Source organism: Capricornis sumatraensis, chromosome 12 (assembly GCF_032405125.1).
Source record: "Capricornis sumatraensis isolate serow.1 chromosome 12, serow.2, whole genome shotgun sequence".
NCBI classification, from domain to species: Eukaryota; Metazoa; Chordata; class Mammalia; order Artiodactyla; family Bovidae; genus Capricornis; species Capricornis sumatraensis.
The window spans coordinates 32,102,591-32,127,118 of NC_091080.1; positions in this window are offsets into that span (position 1 = coordinate 32,102,591).

The window sequence follows — 24,528 nt, forward strand, 5'->3', positions numbered from 1 at the left end:
CAATCATCACTGGGAGAGAACCAACCATCTAAAGATCAACAGTCCTTCATGACTGCCTTGCTTTTTGCATTCTTTTATTTCTACCCAGAAATTATACTAAGCACAGCTACTCTTTACTGAGGGACTCCGGTGTGTCAAGTTTCACACTAAAAATTACCTCATTCAATTAGCATTTCTTTAAAAGTATCTTCGATTGAACTAAGGACTATCATCAGAAAAAACCCTGGAATTTATTTAAAATTACCTTGTGCCCATCTGAAAGACTCAAAATTATTGTTTAAACCCTTCAGACATTACAACACTAATCCTTTTCTAATGATCTCATCTTAAGACATAACACTGGCAGGCGACTGTTGAGCCTCCCCCCGTAACAACATAATGAGCAGATTTGGGTATTTACATAATAACTCAGGATGATTTCAGGGCATTTTAGACAAAATATACAGCCACTTAGATTGCCGTCACTGCAGTTATCTCATCTCTCTTAGAAATTAAATGGAGATGGAAATGGAAAAAAATGAAAATCAAGGGGATTTTGGATACATCGTACTTGGTTTAGCTATTTCAGTGCTCTGGGTCTGAAGCAAAAAGCCACCATTAGGAAATTTGGTTCACAGAAAATGCAACCATTAAAGCTTTGAGCAAGACATCAAAAATTGATCTAAAGTAGAAGCAATTAGATTCCAGAAATCTTTTTGAAAATGGGTACTATTTGACATTTGTAAATGAAGAAACTAATGATCCTAGGGGTGAGATAGCTTACCAGATTCCCCATTTCTGACTCATATACCATTTTTATTCAATATTTTACTTCTAGCTCCATTCTTTAATTTCACGATTGGGGCAGACACTATATCTATTATTTTGTACTTTATCGTCGTGCATGTTTGCCATTTTATTTACCCCTCCTTTCTTCTTGAGAATCCTTCTTATTTCCTTCTGAGATAATCTTCTTCTTTCTGAAATTCACCCTTTAGAGGTTCCTTAACTGAGTGTTGTTTTTTTTTTTTTTGTAATGATCTTTCTGTTTGGTTTCTTATTTGAAATTACATTAATTTCATCCTCATAGTTGAAAGATAGTTCTGCTGGATTGTCAATGATTTTTTTCTCAGTTGTTGCTGCTCGTATATCGTATGGGTTAAAACTCCTTATAGGTTAACTGACTTCTCTGGGTGCTTCTTTGTCTTCAGTGATTCTCTAGTTGCACTCTGATGTGTCTGGCTGGGGCTTTCTTTGAAAATGCTGGTGCTCAGTGGGCTCCAGAATCAGGGGATCATTGTGGTTCATTGACTGAAAAGGTCTCATCCATTCTCTCTTTTAATATCTCCCCTTATGCATCCCCTTCATTATCTCCTTGAAGAGTGATATTAGAACTTTGCCCTTGACCTCTCTGTCCTTTGACCTCTCCTTCGTATTTTTCATCTCTTTGCCACTTAACGCTGCATTTTTGATAACTTTTTCAACTTGATCTTGAAATTCACTAATTTTCTCTTCAGTTCTGACTAGTTATTTTAGCTTTTGGGTTCTCAAATTTCTAACTGACTTTTTTTTAAAAGTCAAAATCTCTCTTCTTATCTAGTTGTAGTACCTTCTCTCTCTCTTTGTAAATGGTTGTTTCTTGGTACTTCAATGCAGGAGTTCTTCGAAACCTGGGCTGAAGTCTCTTTAACTCAATTTGTGACTTCTGCTTTTAAAATGAGTCCCAACCCCAAACCGTTTTAAGTGTGGGTTTATAGTTAAATATTCTCAGCAGAGAATTCACCTCCCCTACCACCACCACCCACCTTGCTTTTTCTTCCCTCAATAACCAAGGACAAGACAGACATGTCTGTTTCTTTCTCTTTTAGATTTTCTTTTTTTAGATTCACTCGAGAGTATTTCACTTCCGAGGTCATGGAGGTTTTTTTTTTTTTTTTTGCCATGGTTTTCTCTGACTTCTCATCCACTCTGTCCTGCAGTCTTGGAACCTGTTAAAATACAGATGTTAGGTCCCCAGTGGTCAGCAAATGACACAGGAGGGTTAGGCTCCACCAGCAGTTTGCCTCCCTGGATTCACATTGACTTACTGTTTCGAGCCTTTGAGAATTCACCTTTGAGAATTCACCTTACTTTCTTCCAACTCTACCACCCATTTCAAAACACTTTAAAATTCATTCTGCATTTCAGTTATCTCTGGATCGTATTTCTAGAAGCAGACATCTCCAGAATGAACTCACTCTCCAGCATCTGATCAATACAAAAATGTATAGGAGGCTGTGCACAGATTACACGCAGACACCTCACAATTTTATATAAGGGACTTGAGGATACTGGGATTGGGGGTGCAGTTGGTGGGGTCCTGGAACCCACCTGAGGATATGGAGGGATGGCTGAACAAAAGCGGGTATGTTAGTGGATTGGGCAGAGGGAAGATAAGGATTTCCTGCCTAACTAATGCTGTGTTCTCTAAGACATATGCAGCAAGGTCTTCGAATGGCTGTTACACATCTTTATAATGTGAAATGGGGCTTTCCAGGTGGCTCAGTGGTAAAGAATCTGCCTGCCAATGCAGGATCAGTCAGTGAAGTCAGTGAAGTCACTCAGTCGTGTTCGACTCTTTGCGACCCCATGGACTGTAGCCTATCAGGCTCCGGATACCCAGCTTCAATCCTTGGGTCTGGAAGATCGCTTGGAGAAGGAAGTTCCCTTGGAGAAGGGAAATCCCATAGCAAGGAGGAGCTTGGTGGGCTACAGTCCATGGGGTCGCAGAGAGTCGGACACAAGTGAGCACGCATGCACACAAGTAGAAAGACTAATGTATTGTCAACTAAGACAAAAGAGGAGATACTGTCCTGGGTGTCTGGTGTAGACACTGATTATTTATCGAGAAAGTCACTTCTCCTGTTGTTAAATGTGTTTGTAAACTTTCAAACTGGAATGACAACTATTGTATTGACCAGACATCAGAGAAATAGTGGGAAAGAAAGTCACAGACCTTGGCACAATAGACATCCGAACCCTGGGAGAGCAAATCCTTTTCAAACCTTAGGTTGCTTTTCTCAGAAGAGGGGGGAGTGTGTGTGTGTGTGTGTGTGTGTGTTGGGGCAGACGTGCTAACCTGGAGTGGGTGGGGGCCACTGACTATAACATCCCTGGAGGAAAGGACAGAGAAGCTTATCTCTTTCACACACATAAACTTGTGCAGCATCACGTCTGGCAGGGAAGATCCAGATTGGTTCAGGTGCATAGTCGGTTCTGAGAAATGCAGATAGTGATTAATTGCAGGTGTCCATCAGCTCCTGGCTTCTCAGATGGAGTCCTGCAGGGGTCTCCATTAGGTATGGGCTTATTTGAATTCTGGCTAATGATCTGGAGGGAGGGTGTTGCCAGGAGACTAATGACTCTGAATCACGTTCATGTTGAGGGCTTAAATCATCAGCATGGACTGAAAAGAATGCATATTGTATTAACTTCCTATTGCTGCTGTAACAAATTATCACCAGTTAATGATTTAAAACAATGTGAATTTATTACAGTAGGGTCGTGTGGGCCAGAAGTCTGGCAAGGGTCTAGGGCGGCTGCAGTCAGGGTGTGGGTGTGGGCAGGGCCACATTCCTTCCAGGACTGTGGGAGACTGTTTGCTAGCTCCTTCCAGCTTTGATGGGTCCCTTCTGCTGCTGTCTCTGGTTCTCAGCAGCCAGGAAAGGGTCTTCTGTCTGAAGGACCCTTGTGATCCCACTGGGCCACCTGGATAATCTGGAATGTTCTCTCCCCAGCTCAAGGTCCTTGACCTTGGTGACATCTGCTAAGTCCCTTGCCATGTATGGCAACATATATGCAGAATCTGGGGTTTAGGATGTGGGCTTCCTTGTAGGGTAGGGTATTATCCTGCCCATCACACGTGTAAAGAGGTTATGGAGATTGGAGCTGTGTAAAATCAGTCTCAAAAATGGAAATGAATGAAGGAGAGAAAATGGCTAATCTGAGTGGCCCTGGTTCAGCAGGGATTAGAGACACACCTCCCTGTGAACAGAAGCCACTCTTCCCGGTTGGGCCCAGAGAACCCACTTTGCAGACAAGTGACGGGTGGGCCATTGCCTCAGAGTGGATATTCAAATGAGTGTTGCTGTTTAGTTCAAAATCAAATATCAGACTGCCTGTGTATATTAGTTGCTTGGCGCATCCAACTCTGAAACCCTGTGGACTGTAGCCCTCCAGGTTCCTCTGTCCATGGGGATTCTCCAGGTAAGAATACTGGAGTGAGGTAGCCATTCTATTCTCCAGGGAATTTTCTCAAGCCAGGGATGGAGCCCTGGTCTCCCAGATTGCAGGCAGATTCCTTACTGTCTCAGCTACCAGCTCTAAATATCGGATGAGTATGTCTTAAATAATAAAATCATTTCTTGGGATGAGATGTTTTAGAAATGGAGACTTCAAAGGAGATGAATGTGCAAGCTGATGATTAAGAGGACACCAGGGCCAGTCTGAGAACAACTGGCGAAAATTATGCCTGGGGAAACACCTTCAAACAAGCCAAGGAGGCTAATGAGGAACAACAGGCCAAAATCAAGGTTAGTCCATTTTAATCAGATGTAAAAAATGAACAGTGTTGGAACTGGGACTGTGTTAGGCAGAGTAAAGATGTTCAAGTCATAACCCCCAGAATCTGTGAATGTCTTGCCTTATATTTTGGTGATACATAGTATAGTACAGTACACCACATACACGATGAAAGGGACTTGCTGATGGGATTAAATCAAGGATCTCGAGATGGGAGATTATTCTGGATTCTCACAGTAATCACAAGGGTTCTTAAAAGTAGAAGAGGCAGGCAGAGGAAATCAGAGAAGTGGTGGATAAGGAAGATGCAGCCGAATGCTACTGGCTTTTTGTTGTTGTTGTTAAATTGGGGTATAATTGTTTTACAGTGTTGTGGGAGTTTCTGCTGTTCGGTGCTAATCAGCTATATGTTTGCATACGTCCCCTGCCTTTCCATCCTCCTTCCCCCTCCCATCTCACCCCTCTAGGTCATCACAGGGTACTGAGCTGAGCTTCCTGCCAGCTATCTATTTTACATATGGCGTTTTACACATGGTGGTACATATGCTTCCCAGGTGGCTCAGTGGTAAAGAATCTGCCTGCCAATTCTGGAGACATTGGGTTCGATCCCTGGGTTGGGAAAAATCCCTGGAGGAGGCAATGGCAACCCACTCCAGTATTCTTGCCTGGGAAATTTCATGGACAGAGGAGCCTGGTGGGCTACAGTCCATGGGGTCACAAAACAGTCAGACACCACTCAAGTGACTAAACAGCAACAACAAGTGTGCATACATCATTGCCCCTCTCTCGCTTTGTCCCACCCTTTCCTTTCCCCTCTGTGTCCCCAAGTTCATCCTCTATGACTGCATCTCTATTCCTGGTCATTTGTAGAGATGCGGATAGACCTAGAATCTGTCACACAGAGCGAAGCAAGTCAGAAAGGGAAAGACAAATATTGTATATTAATGTATATATATGGAATCTAGAAAAGTGGTACTGATGAGTGTTATTTTCAGGGCTAGCTTTGAATAAAGAGGATGGGGCCACAGCAAAGGAGTGTCAATGGTCTCTAGAAGCTAAAAAGGTCAAGGAAATGGATTATTTCCTAGGCCTTTTGGCTAAGATCAAGTGGTGGCTCAGACGGAAAGCGTCTGTCTACAATGTGGGAGACCTGGGTTCAATCCCTGGGTCGGGGAGTTCCCTGGAGAAGGAAACGGCAACCCACTCCAGTACTCTTGCCTAGAAAATCCCATGGACAGAGGAGCCTGGTGTCCATGGGGTTGCAAAGAGTTGGACAGGACTGAGCGACTTCACTTTTTTTTTTTTTTCCCAGAAGGAACACAGCCCTACCGACACCTGGATTTTGGCCCAGACACCCATTTTGGAATTTGGACCTTTAGAAGTGTCAGCTAGTACTTTTGTGTTATTTTAAGCCCTTAGGGCTTGTGGTGATGTGCTTCCAAAGCAATAGGAGGCTGACAGAGGAAACATGCGTTTTTGTGGGTCTGCTTTCTGTGTGTGCGTGCTCAGTCATGACCAATTCTTTGTGACCCCATGGACTGTAGCCCGCCAGGCTCCTCTGTCCATGGGATTTTCCAGGCAAGAATACTGGAGTGGGTTGCCATTTCCCACTTCAGCAGATCTTCCTGACCCAGGGATCGAACCCAAGTCTCCTGCATTGGCAGGCAGATTTCTTACCACTGAGCCACCGCGGCAGACCCTGCTTTCTGTAATGGAATCCAATGCTACAGGGATGTGCCCTCAAAGTCTGGCTGGAAGACTGAACAACTGAGTAAATGAACACAGAAACTATGGCCCAGTCTTCTCAGGACACTTCGAAATAATGTCATTACTTTGCTATTTAAATTTATTCCCCTCTTGCATCAACTTCCTTTGATCAGGAGCATAGAACACCAAGAGGACACGCAGACACATACATGCAAATAAACAACTGTGAGTTCTAACGGACAGGATGAGGCTCCCCCCTCTCGGGGATCTTCAGTTAAGCCCGGGTTGGAGGAAACTCAATGCTCTCTGGTTTGGGACCCAGCAGTGCTGCGGTAGGGTGATCTTAGCCTCTCTAATGTTCCAACCCAGACTGCGAACTGTTCTTAATCATATGACCTCAGACTCTTAGTTCAGGCTAATTAAGCCTCTTTTGACTGTACCTAATGTCCTGGTTTGCAACAGCAGTTGGGCAACCGTTAATACTGTATACCTTGGCCATGGTAGCTTGCTTGAATTCCTCTGTTTCTCTGGGCAGGATTCAGGCACTTCTGATAAGAATACAATCAATCTGTAGCTCTCGGGGTGGGGGGGGGGGGTCTTTGGACTTGCAGTCAACTAAGGGATTATTTTCAGAAAGACGTAGTGGGCTAGCACCAGCTGGCAAACCTCCCCCGAGTCTAAGGATCTTTCCTCTCCTCCTGGGAGCTGCTTCCCTATACATGTTTTCAGGTGGGTTTAGAAGGGGAGTATGCCACCCACTGTGTCTGAAAAGGACAGCGAATGGAAAAGCCAAGGGGTGGCGGAGCGATCAGTGAGAGAAATGGTTCCTACAAATGAGTATATGTCTCCAGAATTAGTGTAGGAGGGAGAAGAGATGATTAGACTTTAAAGTCTATTTTATTAGATGCTCTTAGCCATGAACTAGGCTTCACGGTGGGCTCCATAGCTTCTACGCTATGATGTTATCTTGGACTTTCCTGGTGGTTTGTAGGCAAAGAGTCTGCCTACAATGCAGGAGACCTGAGTTTGATCCCTGAGTCAGGAAAATCCCCTAGAGAAGGGATTGTCTACCCATTCCAGTATTCTTGCCCTGGGAAATCCTATGGACAGGGGAGCCTGGTGGGCTACAGTCCAGATGGTCACAAGAGTTGGACATGACTTAGTGACTAAACCTGACTTGTGAATCCTCGCTAGGGCTAAAGAAGTAAGAACTCTTAGATTTTAAGTGTGTGTTTATCTACACATAGTCCACTGTTTCACTGTCAGCAAAGCTGATAGCCCCCAGTTTTGTGATGACATTTGAAGTTTTCTCAATGTCAGACTGTTTCACCTACATCTGCTTGAGGCAGTAGAGATCCCAGGAAAGAAATAAAAAGCGCTTTCATTTTGGGCAAGTTGCTTAGCTTGCCTCAGTGTCTTCATCTATAAAGTGGGGATAATAACACCAGACTCGTGTGTGGTTCTTGTGGGGGTTAAATGAGACGGTGCGTGTAAAGCTCAGTGGAAAGTGTCAGCCACAGGGTGAGTTTCTCTGCAGAATTTAGCTGCTCTTCCTGGTGACAAGTTCTTAAGTAGGACCAGGTGTCAGCAATAAGGCCAAGTGCTGGGTGCAAAGATGATTAAGGTAGAGTCCTGCCTGAGAAACTGTTTGCAGTTTATTGGGGCAAGAGATGCAAATATATGGGGCTTCCCAGGTGGCTCCGTGCTTAAGAATCCAGTTGCCAGTGTGGGAGACCTGGATTTCGATCCCTGGGTCAGGAAGATCCCCTGGAGAAGGGAGAGGCTACCCACTCCAGTATTCTTGTCTGGAGAATCCCATGGACAGAGGAGCCTGGTGGGCTACCATCCATAGGGTCGCACAGAGTCAGACACAACTTAGCAACCGAACAACAATAATGTGAATATGTAAGATTAAATGAAGAATCATGGGTCGCCTTAAAATTATGACTAGAGGAGAGTGAGTGGCCCGTTGTGTCTGGGAGAGGGGTGGCGATCATGAGGAAGCGCTTTTAGAGCAGCTGGTCTGGAGGTAAGACTGGACCCATGAGTAGGTGTTCACAAGGCAGATGGGTGGGAAGGTGGTCCCTCCCACTTGACAGAGTGCCCACCTTAGAGAGTCCTGGAGGCACAGACCCGGAGCACTGCCTGCCTGTCCCCATTGTGGTCAGCTGTGTGCAGGCAGAATCGGGAGGAAAGCAGGCATCCCAAATGGGTCAATGTCTGCAATCAGATGGCCTTCAGGGCAAGCACAGGGGACCCTGCACCCCAGCACAACATCTTCCAGGGCTCCTGGCAATGGAGACTTTCCCTTTGCAAAGTGGTGGGGCTCCTGCCACCTCCTGCCCTTTGTGGCAGTGATGGGTGAGGTGCCCTGAGGAGATAACCTGGGGAAAGTGCTGATGAAGGAGGAAGATGATGGAAGTGCTCATGAAGGAAGTCTTGCTAAGATGAAATCTTTCCCCTGTTCTGACCCACCCTTTCTTTCTTTCAGTGAGTGCTACCAATTCCTACCAACTCCGAGTGGCATGGGGGTAGGGGGAGCATCAATGGTGTGTCTTCATTCTCTCCTTCTACGGTTAGAAGGACCTAACTCAGTTTTGTACATAGTATGTACTCATACAGTCAAAGCTGGCTTTTCCAGTAGGCGTGTATGGGTGTGAGGATTGGACTGTGAAGCAAGCCGAGCACCGAAGAGTTGATGCTTCCAAATTATGGTGCTAGAGAAGACTCTTGAGTGTCCCTTAGACAGCAAGGAGAACAAACCAGTCAATCCTAAAGGAAGTCAACCCTGAACATTCACTGGAAGGACTGGCACTGAAGCTGAAGATCCAATACTTTGGCCAACTGATGCCAAAAGCAGACTCACTGGAAAAGCCCCTGATGCTGGGAAAGATTGCAGGCAGGAGGAGAAGGGAGTGACAGAGGATGAGATGGCTGGATGGCATCACCGACTCAATGGATATGAGTGTGAGGAAACTCCAGGAGATAGTGAAGGACAGGGAAGCCTGGGGTGCTGCAGTTCAGGGGGTTACAAAGGACTGGACACGACCGAGCGACTGAACTGAACTGACTGAGGAGGTGGACAAACACACCAGCAGTGACGTACAGAGTGGCAAGTAGTCTAGACAGACACGTGACCATGACAACAAGGTGTACTCAGCACACGCTGGTTGGAAGAAACAGAGATTTCCCGTATGAATGGAGGCTCTTCTCAGTGTGCATTTGGACAGAAAGCTCTGTGTATTTGGAGGGCAGAGCCCACACCTGACTTGCTCACCAGTTGGTCTGGCGGCAGCAGAAGGCTTGACATTTTGTCAGTTCTCAACAGATGTTGAGTATGCTTTTTCTGGTCATCAATGCAAAGCTTCAGGATCATCTGTAACCACTTCCCTCCACTCTTAATGAGTTACTAGGCCTTGTCAATTGTGTGTATAAATATTCTCACATTTTTCTCCTTATGTTCCTTGAATTCAGACCCTGGTTATTATTTACTTGAACTTTTATGAGAACCTTTTCCCCAGTCACCTGGTCTTGTTGTTTGTTTCTTGGCTTGGTAATAAACTCCTTCACAATATAGTCTGGACCTAACTCTTGAGACATGATTTCTTTCTGCCAATTGCTTTAATCAACACGTCATTCCATTTCTATTCCATGTCTTTTGTCTTCAGGAATGTGCTTGTGTTAGGTGGCTTTCTCTGTGCACTAAACATGAATAGATGGATGGGTGAGCAGATGGGTGGATAGGTGGATGGGTGGGTGGATGAAGGAGTGAGTGAATGAATGAATGAGTGAGTGAATGAAAGGATGAATGTGTAGATAAATGGATAGGTGGTTGGATACATGGATTAAGCAGGATGAGTAGATAAATGGATAGATGGATGGAAGGATGGATGGAGAGATGCTTGGATGAGATGGACAGGTGGATGGATGGATGGCTGGATGGACAGATGGAGGGATGGGTGGGTAGATGAGTGGATGAACAGACAAGCAAATGGATGGATGCAGGCATACATACATGAATGAATAATTGGATAATTATTGATGTCGCAATTCTCCAGGAATGTGCTCAGGCATCCTTAGAGCCCCACCGTGGACTTTATCTGCCAGTGTGTGTATTATGTAGCACAGCTGCAGGTGTGGCTTACTCATTTTCTGATGTGATGAGGAAAAGATTATGAGAAGGGGGGCTGGATAAGGGATATATCCTTCCAGGTGTGCATAATAATGATAATATAATTCTTCATTTGTAACAGAGCCCGTATTGAGTACTCTGTGCACATTATCATATTTAATCCTCACAGCAACTTTATGAAACAAGTTTCTTATTATCCACAATTTGCAGGCATTTAATGAGGTTGAATAACTTGTGAAGGAAATTTCAGAGCTAAGATCTGAGCCCATGTTTTATCCACTTGGAAGCTCAGGCCCTTACCTACTACCCAGAGCCAGGAAATATTGGGGTAGCAATTGGGTATGAGGCCTCAGAAATCAGAGCTGCCATGTTTGAACCCAGCCAGGCCACTCATTTCCTGAGCAGGCAAATCACTTAATTCAGCTTCACAGTTTACTCTATGGTTTAATGGAAGTAATAGAATCTTCTTAGCAGGAGTGCTGTGAAAATTAATGACTGCATATAAAGTGGTTTAAGATAAAGATTTTCAGATAAAAGGAACTGGAGGGAGGGAATTTGAAGGGCTATTAGGAAAGAGTGAGGAACTGCAGCTTATTCTATTTCCATGGTCTGGGCTGTGAGTAGGCAATGCATTTGTAAAAAATTCAGCTTCAGATCAATTTGCATGGATGAAGCGTTTGGGGGGAAGAAACAGAACCTGGTAAATAACTGTTAGATTCCATTTTTATACATTTATAAAACATTATTTTTAACACTGTATTATTTCAGAAAGAGAAACTCCTGTTTTGAATTAACTATGATGGTAATTGGGAATTTCCTGGCAGTCCAGTGGTTAAGACTCCACACTGCAAATGCAGGGGTACTGGTTCAGTCGCTGGTTGGGAAACTAGGATCCCAGATGCCACATGGCCAGAGATTCAAAACATAAAACGGAAACAATAATGTAACAAATTCAATAAAGACTTTAAAAATGGTCCACATAAAAAAAAAAAAATCCAAAAAAAGAAAAAATGATGATAGTCACCACAAGGGAACCAGGGACAAAGACACTATATGGCCTTGATCTCGGAGTGAGCCTGGCTTCCCCAGCGGCAAGCTCAGAGTGCCACGTTCTTTCCTTCATCTGCTTGTGCTTGGCCATGGACGTGGGTAGGAGATGGGAAAAGAGAAGCTGTTTATGTTAATGCATCCTCTCCTCCCCTGTTCCCCGAGATGGGAGTGTCTTGCGTGGCTGATTTTGTCACCCTTCATCATTTTGCACTCTACACTATTCACGCCCTGTTGAATGGATGAACCAGTGGCCTCTGGCCTCTTCTACCCCAGCCAGGTATTACTGTGCATTGACGTACACTTTCTCATCCATTCGTGTGCTCATCAAATATTTATGGAACATCAGCTCTGTGCCAGACACTGTTCTAACACTGGGGATTCAACAGATGCAATCTCTACCTTGTGGAGAGATTTCCCGCCAAATCATCAAACCGTGAAGTAATTACAGAAATGACAAGAGTGATGAGGAAAAGAAAAGGCAAGTAGGGAATCCTGTGACAAAAGAGTGTGACTCTGCGTGCTGAGGTCAAGGGAAGCTCCCAGAGGAGGTGGTTTTAGCTGGGGCTGAAAGATGAGCAGACGTTAGTAGGGCCTACAGTGCTCAGTTCCCATACCAGGCGTGTGCAGAGATAAATAGGACCCAGGGGATAAACGGCACAGCTTTGAACTCAGGAGCTTTTGCTGTGGTCCAGGAGATGGGCCTCAAAAGAGCCTCTTGATGAAAGTGAAAGAGGAGAGTGAAAAATTTGGCTTAAAGCTCAACACTCAGAAAACGAAGATCACGGTATCTGGTCCCATCACTTCATGGGAAATAGATGGGGAAACAATGGAAACAGTGACAGACTTTATTTTGGGGGGCTCAAAAATCACAGCAGATGGTGACTGTAGCCATGAAACAAAAAGACGGTGGCTTCTTGGAAGAAAAGTTATGACCAACCTAGACAGCATATTAAAAAACAGAGACATTACTTTGACAACAAAGGTCTGCCTAATCAAAGCTATGGTTTTTCCAGTAGTCATGTATGGATGTGAGAGTTGGACCATAAAGAAAGCTGAGTGCTAAAGAACTGATGCTTTTGAACTGTGGTGTTGGAGAAGACTCTTGAGAATCCTTGAACTGCAAGGAGCTCCAACCAGTCAATCCTAAAGGAAATCAGTCCTGGATATTCATTGGAAGGACTGATGCTGAAGGTGAAACTCCAATACTTTGGCCACCTGATATGAAGAACTGACTCATTGGAAAAGACCCTGATGCTGGGAAAGATTGAAGGTGGGAGGAGAAGGGGATGACAGAGGATGAGATGGTTGGATGGCATCACTAACTCAATGGACATGAGTTTGAGTAAACTCTGGGAGTTGGTGATGGACAAGGAGGCCTGGTGTGCTATAGTCCATGGGGTCACAAACAGTCGGACACGACTGAGCGACTGAACTGAACTGATTGAGAAGATGGACAAACACGCCAGCAGTGATGTACAGAGTGGCAAGTAGTCCAGACAGATGTGTGTGAGGGGGTGGGTGAGGGGGTGGAGCTTCTACTTGGAGAGTTTTCAGGGGAAGTCCATCCCATCTGGTGAGTCTGTGTTGCTCGGAAGCCTGAGCGGGATCAGTAGTAGATGATGAACGAGGGACGGGGGGCAAGGGCATTTTATGGAAAGGGAACACCTTGTGGAAAAGCTCAGATTGCTGAAGCATTTGTTGGTGAAAGAACAAGTAGCTTTTCAAATCTGGAACTTCAGGACACACTGGTGAGATGTGATGGGAGAGAGAAAACAAAGGAAGTCAGGTAAGGAAGGGCCTTGTGAGATAAGATGCTGAGGAACTGGAACTCTATCCTCTTCTCTGTGAGAATTGTTGAGGGGTTTTGACCAGGGAAGTGAGGGGTCCCCTTGGCACTGGAGCATCAGAGGCTGATAGAGAAAGCACCAAGGGTATGGATGGGGAGAAGGAGAATTTGGCAATGACCTTTTGAGACTGGGTGACTGGATGTGACTGAGAGAGTATAGACGGCAGCCAAGGAAGAATCTTAACCGTATTTTCCAGGGCTTGACTCTCTGCAAAATTCTTTAAACAATCAGCTCTTTGATGACTGCTCAGCTTCTCTCTCCTCTTAGAGTCCACCCACAAAGCATCACTGTGAGGAACCAGGTGGCAGAGATCCTTGATGGACTGGTTTAGGCTTTCCAAAGACCTTTGACTTCGGGACCATTTGTTTTTGTGAAACATATACTGACACCCAGAGTGATCTGGCTAAAAGTAAATGCCAAGCATATCAATCTTTGCTTAAAATCCTTCGGTGTTTTTTGGACAAAGTTCAAATTACTGGCCTTGAACTAGTGTTTGGGAGTCCATGTTGGGAGATATGTTTCCATTTGTAGGTCTTCTTAGAAAAATGTCTTCTCTTTTGTCCATTTTGGTGGTGGTGGTTTAGTTATCAAGTCGTATCCAACTGTTGTGACCCCATGGACTGTAGCCTACCAGGCTCCTCTGTCCATGGGATTCTCCAGGCAAGAATACCGGAGTGGGTTGTCATTTGTCCATTTTATTTGGTTGGTTTTCTGGTTAGTATTGAGTCGCAGAAGTTCTTTAGATATTTTGAATATACATCTCTTGCCAAATATCTGTTGAAAGTACTCTTTCACTCTGTTTTGAGATCACAGTGTTATGTAAATATTGAGAAGGCAAATGGGATGAATGGAGTTTAGGGCAGGTTGCATTTAGAATGCCTGAAGAATATTCAGTCTGTGCCTTGTTGACACCAGTCTCGAGGTGTCCTGGGGTCAGGCGTACACTTCCCTGCCTCCATTATCCTATATGTCAAATGGGAGAACAGTATCAGCTTGTCTTTTTCAAGGATTATCATGAAGTTAAAATAAAACATGTGAAAGCAGCTTGAAAGAGTGAAGAGCCACATACAGATGGTTGTGCTACATTGACATTGCGTACATTTCAGACCACTCCCAGTAGGCAAGACATGGCGTCACTTTCAGCTTTAAGGCTCTCTTAGCTCTTCTCTTAACTTCTCCCCAACTTGTCTGTTGCACCTGTACGTGACCAACAAACCTCTTCTCCACTTATCTCTTCTGGGTGTTTGTAACTGGGTGTAATGCATTCGAATCCCAGACCGGAACAGATACAAACAACAAGTATTGTGGCCCTCTATTTGCTTACATATTGGTCTTTATCTCCTTCCAGTCACTCATCCAGCACATATTGATTGCTTTTTAACTATGTATTCCAGACACACGCTAATGACAAAACAAGACAGACGCAGTCCTTTGTCTTACGGCCTAAAGTTTTTAGTGAGAGTCAGACAATTAGGTCATCATTATCATACAGGTCATGAAACGGGGTTACAGGAGCATCAGAGAACATAAAGGTAGAATCTGGGGAGCAGTAAGAAGTGAAGGAAAGCAGAGGAAAAGCTGGAGCTGTGAAGCCATGAAGTTTCTGCAGGAGTCACTTAGGGGAAGTAACAGGAGGGCCTCCTACGTCTAGTAGAGGAAGCGTGCCTTCATGAAATCCACACCTTAGTTGGCCATTTTAATCTTCCCCATTCACACTTTTTCATTTTATTATTATTATTTATTCATTTGTGCAGAGTCTTAGTTGCAGCATGCAACATCTTTTTAGTTGCAGCCTGCAAGATCTGGCTCCCTGACCAGGGGTTGAACCCCGGGGCCTCTGCTTTGGGAGCTCAGAATCTTAGCCATGGGACCACCGGGAAAGTTCCACATCTTTTTTCAGGATTAGTTGGTGGGGTCTCAATAGGATTCCTATTCTTGCTTCTTATAGCCATTTATTGAAGGTGATAATGACGGTAAGTTGTTCAAAAAAGAGATGATGGGCAGGAATAGAAGAGGAGAGCCGGGGTAATTCCCTAACTGGGGTGTCAAATCTTGAAGAACTGACCATTGACAAAACTGCCCTTCTCAATGGCCACTTTCCATCCTTGTCCAGACCCAGCACTCCAGAGTCAGCTGCATCCTTCTAGACAGCCAGTTGTTTCAAGTCGCTGTCTGCTATCCCTGGGAGACAAGGCGGAACTCAGACCTTCTGGCCGTGACCCACCCCGTCTGCAGGGTGCTCAGTGCCTGGGAGCAGAAGCGTCCCCAGGAAAGGCAGCGCTGATCTGTGCTCTGGCCGTGCCGTAGAAGACCGCCTAGGGCCCTGGCAGCTCTGCTCTCAGTTAGGCTCATTGGGGCATGAAGCATAGGACCATCTGAGATCGGGGTACAAATTCAGATGAAAGGTTTTGCACAGGCTTTTTGTCCATGGTCAGAAAGCATCTCCCAGATCTGAGGGGCCTGTCGTCTGATGCTTTGCTGGACATCTGTCTGAGCTGGGTGGGCTCTTTATGCCGACTTTCCCCAGAGCCTGCCCCACACCCACAAAGGCGTGTGCTGTTCATCTCCTGCCACGGTTCTGCAGAGTAAGTGGCTCTCATTGATGCAAAGCTGTGGGCCAAGATAATTTAGATAAAAATCAACCAAGAACTTAATGAGCACCTTGGCAGTTCACATGGTCCATTCTCCGAGCATCTCTGCTCACTGTTGCTGTGGTGACTCATCTGTGCGAAGCAGGAAGCTTCGGTAGCTTTAATGATGCATTTTACATGAATGTGGCCCCAGTTGACAGGTGTACATCTCCCTTGCTTTAATGGAAACATCAGCTGTAATGTAGCTATTAGCTGGTAAGTTTTCATTTTAACCTTCGGTGCTCTTCAGAAAAAATTTCCACCCTGAGGGAATATAGAGTTTATGCGTGCGTGCTAAGTCACTTCAGTCGTATCCAACTCTCTGCTTCCCGGTGGATCATAGTCCACCAGGATCCTCTGTCCATGGGATTTTCCAGGCAAGAATACTGGAGCGGGTTACCATGCCCTCCTCTAGGGGATCTTCCTGACCCAGGGATTGAACCAGTGTCTCTTAAATCTGCTGTATTGGCAGGCAGGTTCTTTACCACTAGCACCACCTGCGAGGCCAATATGAGCTGTGTCAGACTCTTTGTGACCCCACAGACTGTAGCCCACCAGGCTCCTCTGTCCACAGAATTTTCTAGGCAAGAATAACTGGAGCAGTGTGTCATTTCCTATTCCAGGGGACCTTCCCAACCCAGGGATCAAACCTGTGTCTCTTGCCTTGCAGATGAATTCCTTACCACTGAGCCACGTGGGAAGCCAATATAGGCTTTAGGTTTGACTAAATTCAACTGATGTTAACTTATCCATCTTGGGTGTGCTTCCCAGTATAGAGTCTGTCACCCAGGAGGACCACGGTAAATGGGTCCCTCCTCCTTCTGGAGCGTCTGGACTGGCTCCTGGAGGTTCGGGGGATTTGGTAGAACCCAGAGCATTTGAGGAAGGAAGTGCTGTGTCCTCCTGTGGATGCTGCCAGCCCCATGATCCACGCCAAGGCCGTCTGGGGAGATCAAGGGGCTGCACCCTTCGTCTTGCAGGTGTGAGAAATCACCGCCTTCTGCTTGTTGAAGTTGGAAAGGAAACTTTCTGTGTCAGAGGCTGCCTGTGGCCTGCTGACCCTGTTTGCTGCATGGGCTTCAGAAGCGCCTGGGGTTTCTGTTAAACTACAGATTTCAGGGCACCATCCTCATGGCTCTGGTTTGGAATGTCTGGGGCAGAGTACGCCTTGAGTAATCCCTGATTCATAACACTGAGACTAAGAAAAAGAACAGGACTTTTCTGAGTGGTCCAGTGGTTAAGAATCTGCCAGTGCAGGGCACACAGGTTCGATCCCTGGTCTGGGAAGATTCCACATGCCATGAGGCAACCAAGCTGGCGCAACGCAACTATTGAGCCTGTGCTCTCTAGAGCCTGGGAGCCGCAACTGCTGAAGCCTGAGCTCCGAAACAAGAGAAGCCACCGCCACGAGAAGTAGACCCTGCTTGCTGCAACTAGAGAAAGCCCTTGTGCAGCAATGAAGACCCAGCACAGCCAAACATCAAAGAAAGAACGGAAGAAAAAGAACGGCCCAGAGCTGTGAACAAAAAGAGTCGGCAGACAGGCAGTGGAGAAAAGCCTGCTTCTTGTCACCGCTGTGCGTTGGTTGCGGGCGTGTGGCCCTGGGTGCCAAGCAGGCTAAGTGCTGGTCATCTCTTCAGTGGATCTTGGTGCCAGGCCCTGTGCTATGCACTGGGAGCACAGAAAAGAGGAAGCCACGGCTCCTGCTCCATGAAATCCACAGGCCGGTGTGAGTGAGCAAACAGAGAAACACAAACCAAGGCAATGTGCGGGGGCCGATGGTGTGTTAATGCAGCACACGTCCAGTCTGAAGAGTCACGGGATGAAAATAGTGGCTCCCGTTTATGGAGCATTTGCTGTGGACTGGGCTTTGTCTTATGTAAATCAAATAAATTCACGACAACAACCATTGAGGGAAGGTGAGGAAAGAGGTCTAGGCTGTTAAAGCTTTGCACAAGGCTGCCCAGTTAATACATAGCAGAGCCAGATGGTACTTGCAAAAAGCCGTGTTCTTAAGAGCTGAATTACAAAGTCTTTCTGAAGAGAGGGGGCCTATTATTTGCTGAGCACCTACTTTGTGTGGAGCTCACTTAACTGAATATTGGTGATATTTCTGAGACTGGCCAGAGCTCCACCAGCACTCAGAGGCCAGGCGCACTTTCGGATGCTTTGTTACATCTCTTAGCCAGAGCCGGAAAGGATGCTAGGAATGTTGATTCTCTAAGGATTCCTGGTGGCTGGGCAGGGCCTTGTCACCTCTAGCCAGATAGCTAGCTACTAGGTCATGGCTTCCCAGTCCATGTCCCCCAGTGTGCTCACCATTCAGGACACAGACACCCCTAGTCACTATTTCCTAGCCTCCATAAGAAACAAACAACAGAGGTTTCAGCCCAAGGCGATCAGCAATTGCACTTCCATCCTCTGATCACTTTCCAGCGTGGGCTTGGTCCCCCGCCCAGTCCTTTGCATCCTGTCAATCAGGCTGGTAGGTTGGTGCTGGGAGGAAGTCCCACCTGCTGGAACAGGGGATATAGCTCATGAGTCGCTCACGGTTCACTTGCCATCCCCCGGACTCACTCTGCACACATTCTATCTGTTGCAGTTTAGGTTGAAGACACCCTTCTTCACTTCCTCTCCTAAAAACGGTCAGGTGCTGTGTTTCCTGTGGCATGGCTGCTCCAGTGTTGGCCACGTGTCATGGGTTGTCCCTGGCCCCTCAGCGTATAGATAGGCTGCAGCGACTGGTCTTTAATCAACCAGCAGTTTGCATTTGCTTTTTAATAAGTTACTATTGGAGGCCAATGATATTTTTTAAAAACCCACTTCTTTTTCTTTTACATGGTTCATCAAAAGCAGGAAGTCAAAAGATACAAATACTCTTCTTCTGAGTTAGCAGAGAGACCTTTCTCATCTGTGCTCATGAACTTGCCTCCTGGGGCCAGAGTTGCAAGGGGGACCCTGGGGTAGTCAGCTGGCAGGAATGGGGGGGTGGTGGTGGTGCGACGGCGTGTTTGTTGATCTTGGGAGCTGAACCTGAGAGGCATTTAGGAGAGAGGCAGTCGGATGCTGTGAGCTGGAGTGGCAGGGGAAGGGGTAAGGGCAGGGCCAGGTAGCTCGCTCCAGGGATGTTATACATATGGTGATGGGCCAGTGCTGGCTGATGAAGAGATGATGCTCTCGGGTAGCAGTCAAACTGGAATGATGATCCCAGGCCTTCTGGGAGCTGCTGAGAAGAGGGGCTGAGTCAGGAGAAGTGGGAGGCCAGGGAGGAATGGGTGTAGGAGAAGGAGCTCATTTCAACACTTTGTGTGTGTTCATCGGTCAGTCATGTCCAAGTCTTTGCGACCCCATGGACTGAAGCCCTTCAGGTTCTTCTGCTCTTCTGGGAGTTCCCAGGCAAGAACACTGGAGTGGGTTGCCATGCCCTCTTCCAGGGGAGCTTCCTGACCTAGGGATGGAACCCGGGTCTCCTGCACTGCAGACAGATTCTTTACCATCTGAGCCACCAGAAAAGCCCTTCAGCATCTCATGCTGGATCAAATACACACACACTAGCTTTGCACGAACTCACTCGGTCTCAGGGTTACTGCCCAGTGCCAAGACACGCAGGTCACTGATTTGTGATTGACAACTTGTGTTTCAATAATAACCAGTGAGTCACGAGTATCAAGGAAAAGTGGTGTCACTGGGGATGAAAGACCGTCCTTTCTTGACTCTTCAGGTGGCTGCCGGCCAGAGAGGAGGCATGGTGCAGACTCTTGTGCAAACAGGCTGGTTGGCGGGTGCATGCGGAAGAGGCCACCTGCCGGCATCTTCGTGGGGAAGAGGCAGGATGACTGACATCATATGCAGAGAGTATTTGAAGACCTGGAGACAAAAGACCTTCTATACATAGGAGCTTTTCAGCCAACCCCCCCCCAGGCCAAAGTAAGCAGCCTTTTCTGCCGCTGCAGATGTGTGCTGAGAAAGCTTGACAGCATCAGTGCCCAGACACGTCTAATCACCTGCATCCTCTGCTAGCTTCCACCTGGAGTCTGTGCTCATGACAAGCTTTAAGCAAGCATCTCTTTCTGCCAAGCCACAGCTTAGGTACCAGTTTCCCTCAGCATCACCGGCTATCTGTGGTCAGACCTCCTCTGCCGATAGTTTTTGTGTCCATTGCCTTTCTATTCTTCATTCTTTCATCAAGATTGTATCGAGTGCCTACAATGTGGCAAGCACTGTGGAATGAGCTGGAGATACAGGAATAAAAGCATAGGGTCTGTGTCCCCGAGTTGCTTCAAGGCCAATGGGAGCAAAAGCCACATAATCCAATCAGATACGGGTATGTGTATGTTCATGCTAAGTTGCTTCAGTTGTGTCTGACTCTTTGTGACCCCATGGACTGTAGCCCACCAGACTCCTCTTATCCATGGAATTCTCCAGGCAGGAATACTGGAGTGGGTTGCTGTGCCCTCCTCCAGGGGCTCTTCCCGACCCAGGGATTGAACCCCCGTCTCTTATATCTCCTGCATTCAGGTGGGTTCTTTACCACTAGCATCACCTGGGAAGCCCCAGGTACAGGTGGCCGAATGGTAAATGTGATTAGAGGTGGTATGTCATTCCCTAGGAGACATCCAGGGCAGTAGCTTGTTTCATGTGCTGCCAGATCTAATGATAACTGAGCCTAAACTCCAATCTGTAACTTTGAGTCATTTGTCCAGGTTCCTCCGTCTGAAACCGCAAAGAGCAAATGACACTCTTCTTCTGTAATGATGGAACTTTGGCTATGTAAGCTTCTCTTCCAAGGCTAATAATCTCTTGACACGGAGTCTAGACCTGTCCTTGTTTTAATTGCTATCTTCTGGGTATATTCTAGTTTCTTACTGAAGTGGTAAAGCCAGAACCCAATACAATATTACAGGTTTGGCTGGAGAGAAAAGTCAGAAAGACAAATAAATCAGGAATAATTAAAAAAAATAATAAAGTAAAAAAGATTCTAGCAATGTGTATGTGTGTGTATAACATATGGGATGGAGAGAGAGTATATTTTTATCTTTAATTTTCCATAATGCAAAGTCAATTCAAAGGCATTTTAGCATAACATGGTTGATTTTGATTTAGATAAAAACTTACGTGTTCATTCTCAGGCCCGTTTATGTTAAAGTCAAGTTATGAAAGCTTGACGGAAATACGTGACCAGGCAGTTACTGTGGCTATAGGCTCCTCAAGTCAGTCTTGACGTCTATTTAACCTTTGTCCATTAGCAAGGGCCACAGCACCCTGGGAGAGCCTTCACTTCCAAGTAATTCCTAACCTAGCCATACACATGGCTTTCTCTCTGTGTCAAAGCCATAACTAAACCTTGCCCTCCTGCAGACAGCTGTGGAAAAGGCTGAGCAAAATGGCCAGGGAGGGCCGTTCTGCTTACAGTCTCTGTGAACTGTCTACAACACAAGGAGTCCCATTCTGAGGAGTACAACCTAGATGACCACACATTGCACCTGGACACAGATTGCCTGTGACGTCTGCCTTTAAAGCACAACCCAAGAAACCTATTTCTAATCTATCTTGGGAGACTGTCAGGGTCGGAATTCACCTGTCATAGGTAGATTGGTACTTGGCATCTATTCCAACTCTGTATCTCCAAGAATCCCTTGCAGCTAGGTTTATGGATGTAAATTGGGTTCCCCAGTGAGAGGCGCTCATGGGAGATTTGAAATGGGGAACTCAGACAGAAGGTCAGATTTCTGCAGGTTTGGCCAATGGTGCTGGCAAACAGGGTCTTAAAGATGCTGCCACTTTTCTGTAGCAAAATTCTCTTGCATAACTGGCAGCTCATATGAGTAGAGAGGCAATCATAGCAGCATGCTAATAGTTTCCAGAGTCCCATAGGGGCTGTGCTCTGAAACACAGCCACTCCCAGGGCCACCTCTCCACCTTCTGTTTGGGGAGGAAGAAGCAGTTTTCCTTACGGATTGGGTCAGCGGTGTAATGCCAGGAGTCATTCCTGGAGACCCAACCTACAGCCTAATCCTTCCAGCCCCTCCAGTGATTTTGTGAGCACTGAACCCCTTTCCACTTAAAATTTCTACGGTACTTTGTTTTCTGAAACCGAGGAACATTGTTCAAAGGTTGTGTCTGAAAGGTGATTTACCCCCTTTTACCTTCGTAATGCCTTGTGATTGTTGTTAAAGAGCGCTGCACTAGAACTTTGGAGAAGGAAATGGCAACCCACTCCAGTGTTCTTGCCTGGAGAATCCCAGGGATGGGGGAGCCTGGTGGGCTGCCGTCTATGGGGTTGACTTAGCAGCAGCAGCAGCAGCAGCCCCAGAACTTGAGTTTTAGTCCCATGTCTGTTGCTTGTCACCCATGCCCATGACCTTCAAAGAGTCACTCAGCTCTCAAGTCCTTTTCCCTATCTATCAAATCAGGCAAATGATACCCGCTTTGCGTATGTGAACATCAGTGGAGAGAATGGGCTTCAAGCAGTGAAATGGGACTGCTTGAAGTGTTTTCTCCTCAATCTAATATCTCCCTAATGAAACCCAATCTCTGCCTTTCACAAAGGCTCAATTAGAAAATGTTGTCCATTCCTCATGAAGTGAGAAATATCGAGTGTCCTGCCTCATATTTTGTTTAGGATTCCCTATGGCTATTTGCAAACTGCAAAATGCTCTGACACTGGATAGCTGATATTTATGCAACAATTTCTAAATGATTAAGTGAGAAGGTGGCCCTTTGTGACCCCCATGGACTATACAGTGATGGGATTCTCCAGGCCAGAATAATGGAGTGGGTAGCTGTTTCCTTCTCCAGGGGATCTTCCCAACCCAGGGACCGAACCCAGGTCTCTTGCACTGCAGGCAGATTCTTTACCAGCTGAGCCACCAGGAAAGGCCTGGTGAAATCAAGGGATCTTTTAAAGTCAGGCCGCTGTCAAGATGGACATTAACACAAAGCCTGTGAGCTCAGGGTTGTACAAGAAAGCCTGTGGAAAAAGAAAAGTTTCTGAAGTCATATCAAGCCAGACTGGTAGCCGCTGAAACTCTACCATGCACAAGGCTTGCTGTTAGGGTTCAGTTCAGTTCAGTTCAGTTCATTTCAGTTCAGTCACTCAGTCGTGTCCGACTCTGCGACCCCATGAATTACAGCACACCAGGCCTCCCTGTCCGTCACCAACTCCTGGAGTTCACTCAAACTCAAGTCCATTGAGTCGGTGATGCCATCCAGCCATCTCATCCTCTGTCGTCCCCTTTTCCACCTGCCCTCAATCCCTCCCAGCATCAGAGTCTTTTCCAATGAGTCAACTCTTCGCATGAGGTGGCCAAAGTACTGGAGTTTCAGGGTTAGGGTTGGGCGTTGGGCCTTAAGCGAGATGTGAAAATAAGTACACTTGGGAAAATGTTACTGTCTGTAAATTATGTATCAGTGAGCCTGGCTAAATTAAAAGAAAGGCACAGAACTAAATATAATGGTTATTCATTTTTCATTCCAAACAAAGCTTGCTTGCCATGTATAACAGACCCACTGCACAACACACTATAATTCCCTCCTCTGTACAGATAATTGCTCTTTGCCACACCCATGCCTGCTCTCACTCCGCTGTTCCTTCTCATGGGAATCTCTGCCCAACGTGCCTACCCGATTCTCAGTTCCTTAGGGCCCTAGTCAAAGGCCGCCTACTCTGAGAAGGTTTTCTTACTTCTCTAAATCTAAATTAATCCTTCTCTGCCATCCTAGTTATTCCTATATGTTAACTGTAGTATGCATCCTTTTTCTGTCTCCTATTAATTTCTGTTTATTTTGTTAGTTTTTGGTGATTTCAATCAATAATCATCAAATCTTTGTATATTTCAGTTAGCTATTTTAACTGTGGAACCTAGCACAGTGTAGCACTGGTAGTGAGCAAAGTTTGCTGAATTCAATTTGGGGTGGATCCTACATACCTGGGGAAGCATCACTACGAACAAAGCTAGTGGAGGTGATGGAATTCCAGCTGAGCCATTTCAAATCCTAAAGGTGGATGCTGTTAAAGTGCTGCCCTCATTATGCCAGCAAATTTGGAAAACTCAGCAGTAGCCACAGGACTGAAAAATGTCAGTTTTCATTTCAATCCCAAAGAAAGGCAATGCCAAAGAATGCTCAAACTACCGCACAATTGCACTCATTTCATATCCAGCAAGATTTGCTCAAAATCATTCAAGCTATGCTTCAGCAGTATGTGAACTGAGAACTTCCAGATGTGCAAGATGGGTTTAGAAAAGGCAGGAGAACCAGAGATCAAATTGCCAGCATCTGCTGGATCATAGAAAAACTGAGGGAATTCCAAAAAAATCTACTTCTGCTTCATTGACTATGCTAAAACCTTTGACTGTATGGATCACAACAAACTGTGGAATATTCTTCATGAGACAGGAATACCAGATCATATTATATGCCTTCTGAGAAACCTGCATGAAGGACAAGAAGCAACAGTTAGAACTGGACAAGGAACAACAGACTGGTTCAAAATTGGGAAAGGAGTACCTCAAGGCTATATATAGTCACTCTGCTTATTTAACTTATATGCAGAGTACATCATGTGAAATACTGGGCTGGATGACTCACAAGCTGAAATCAGTATTGCTGGGAGAGATGTCAA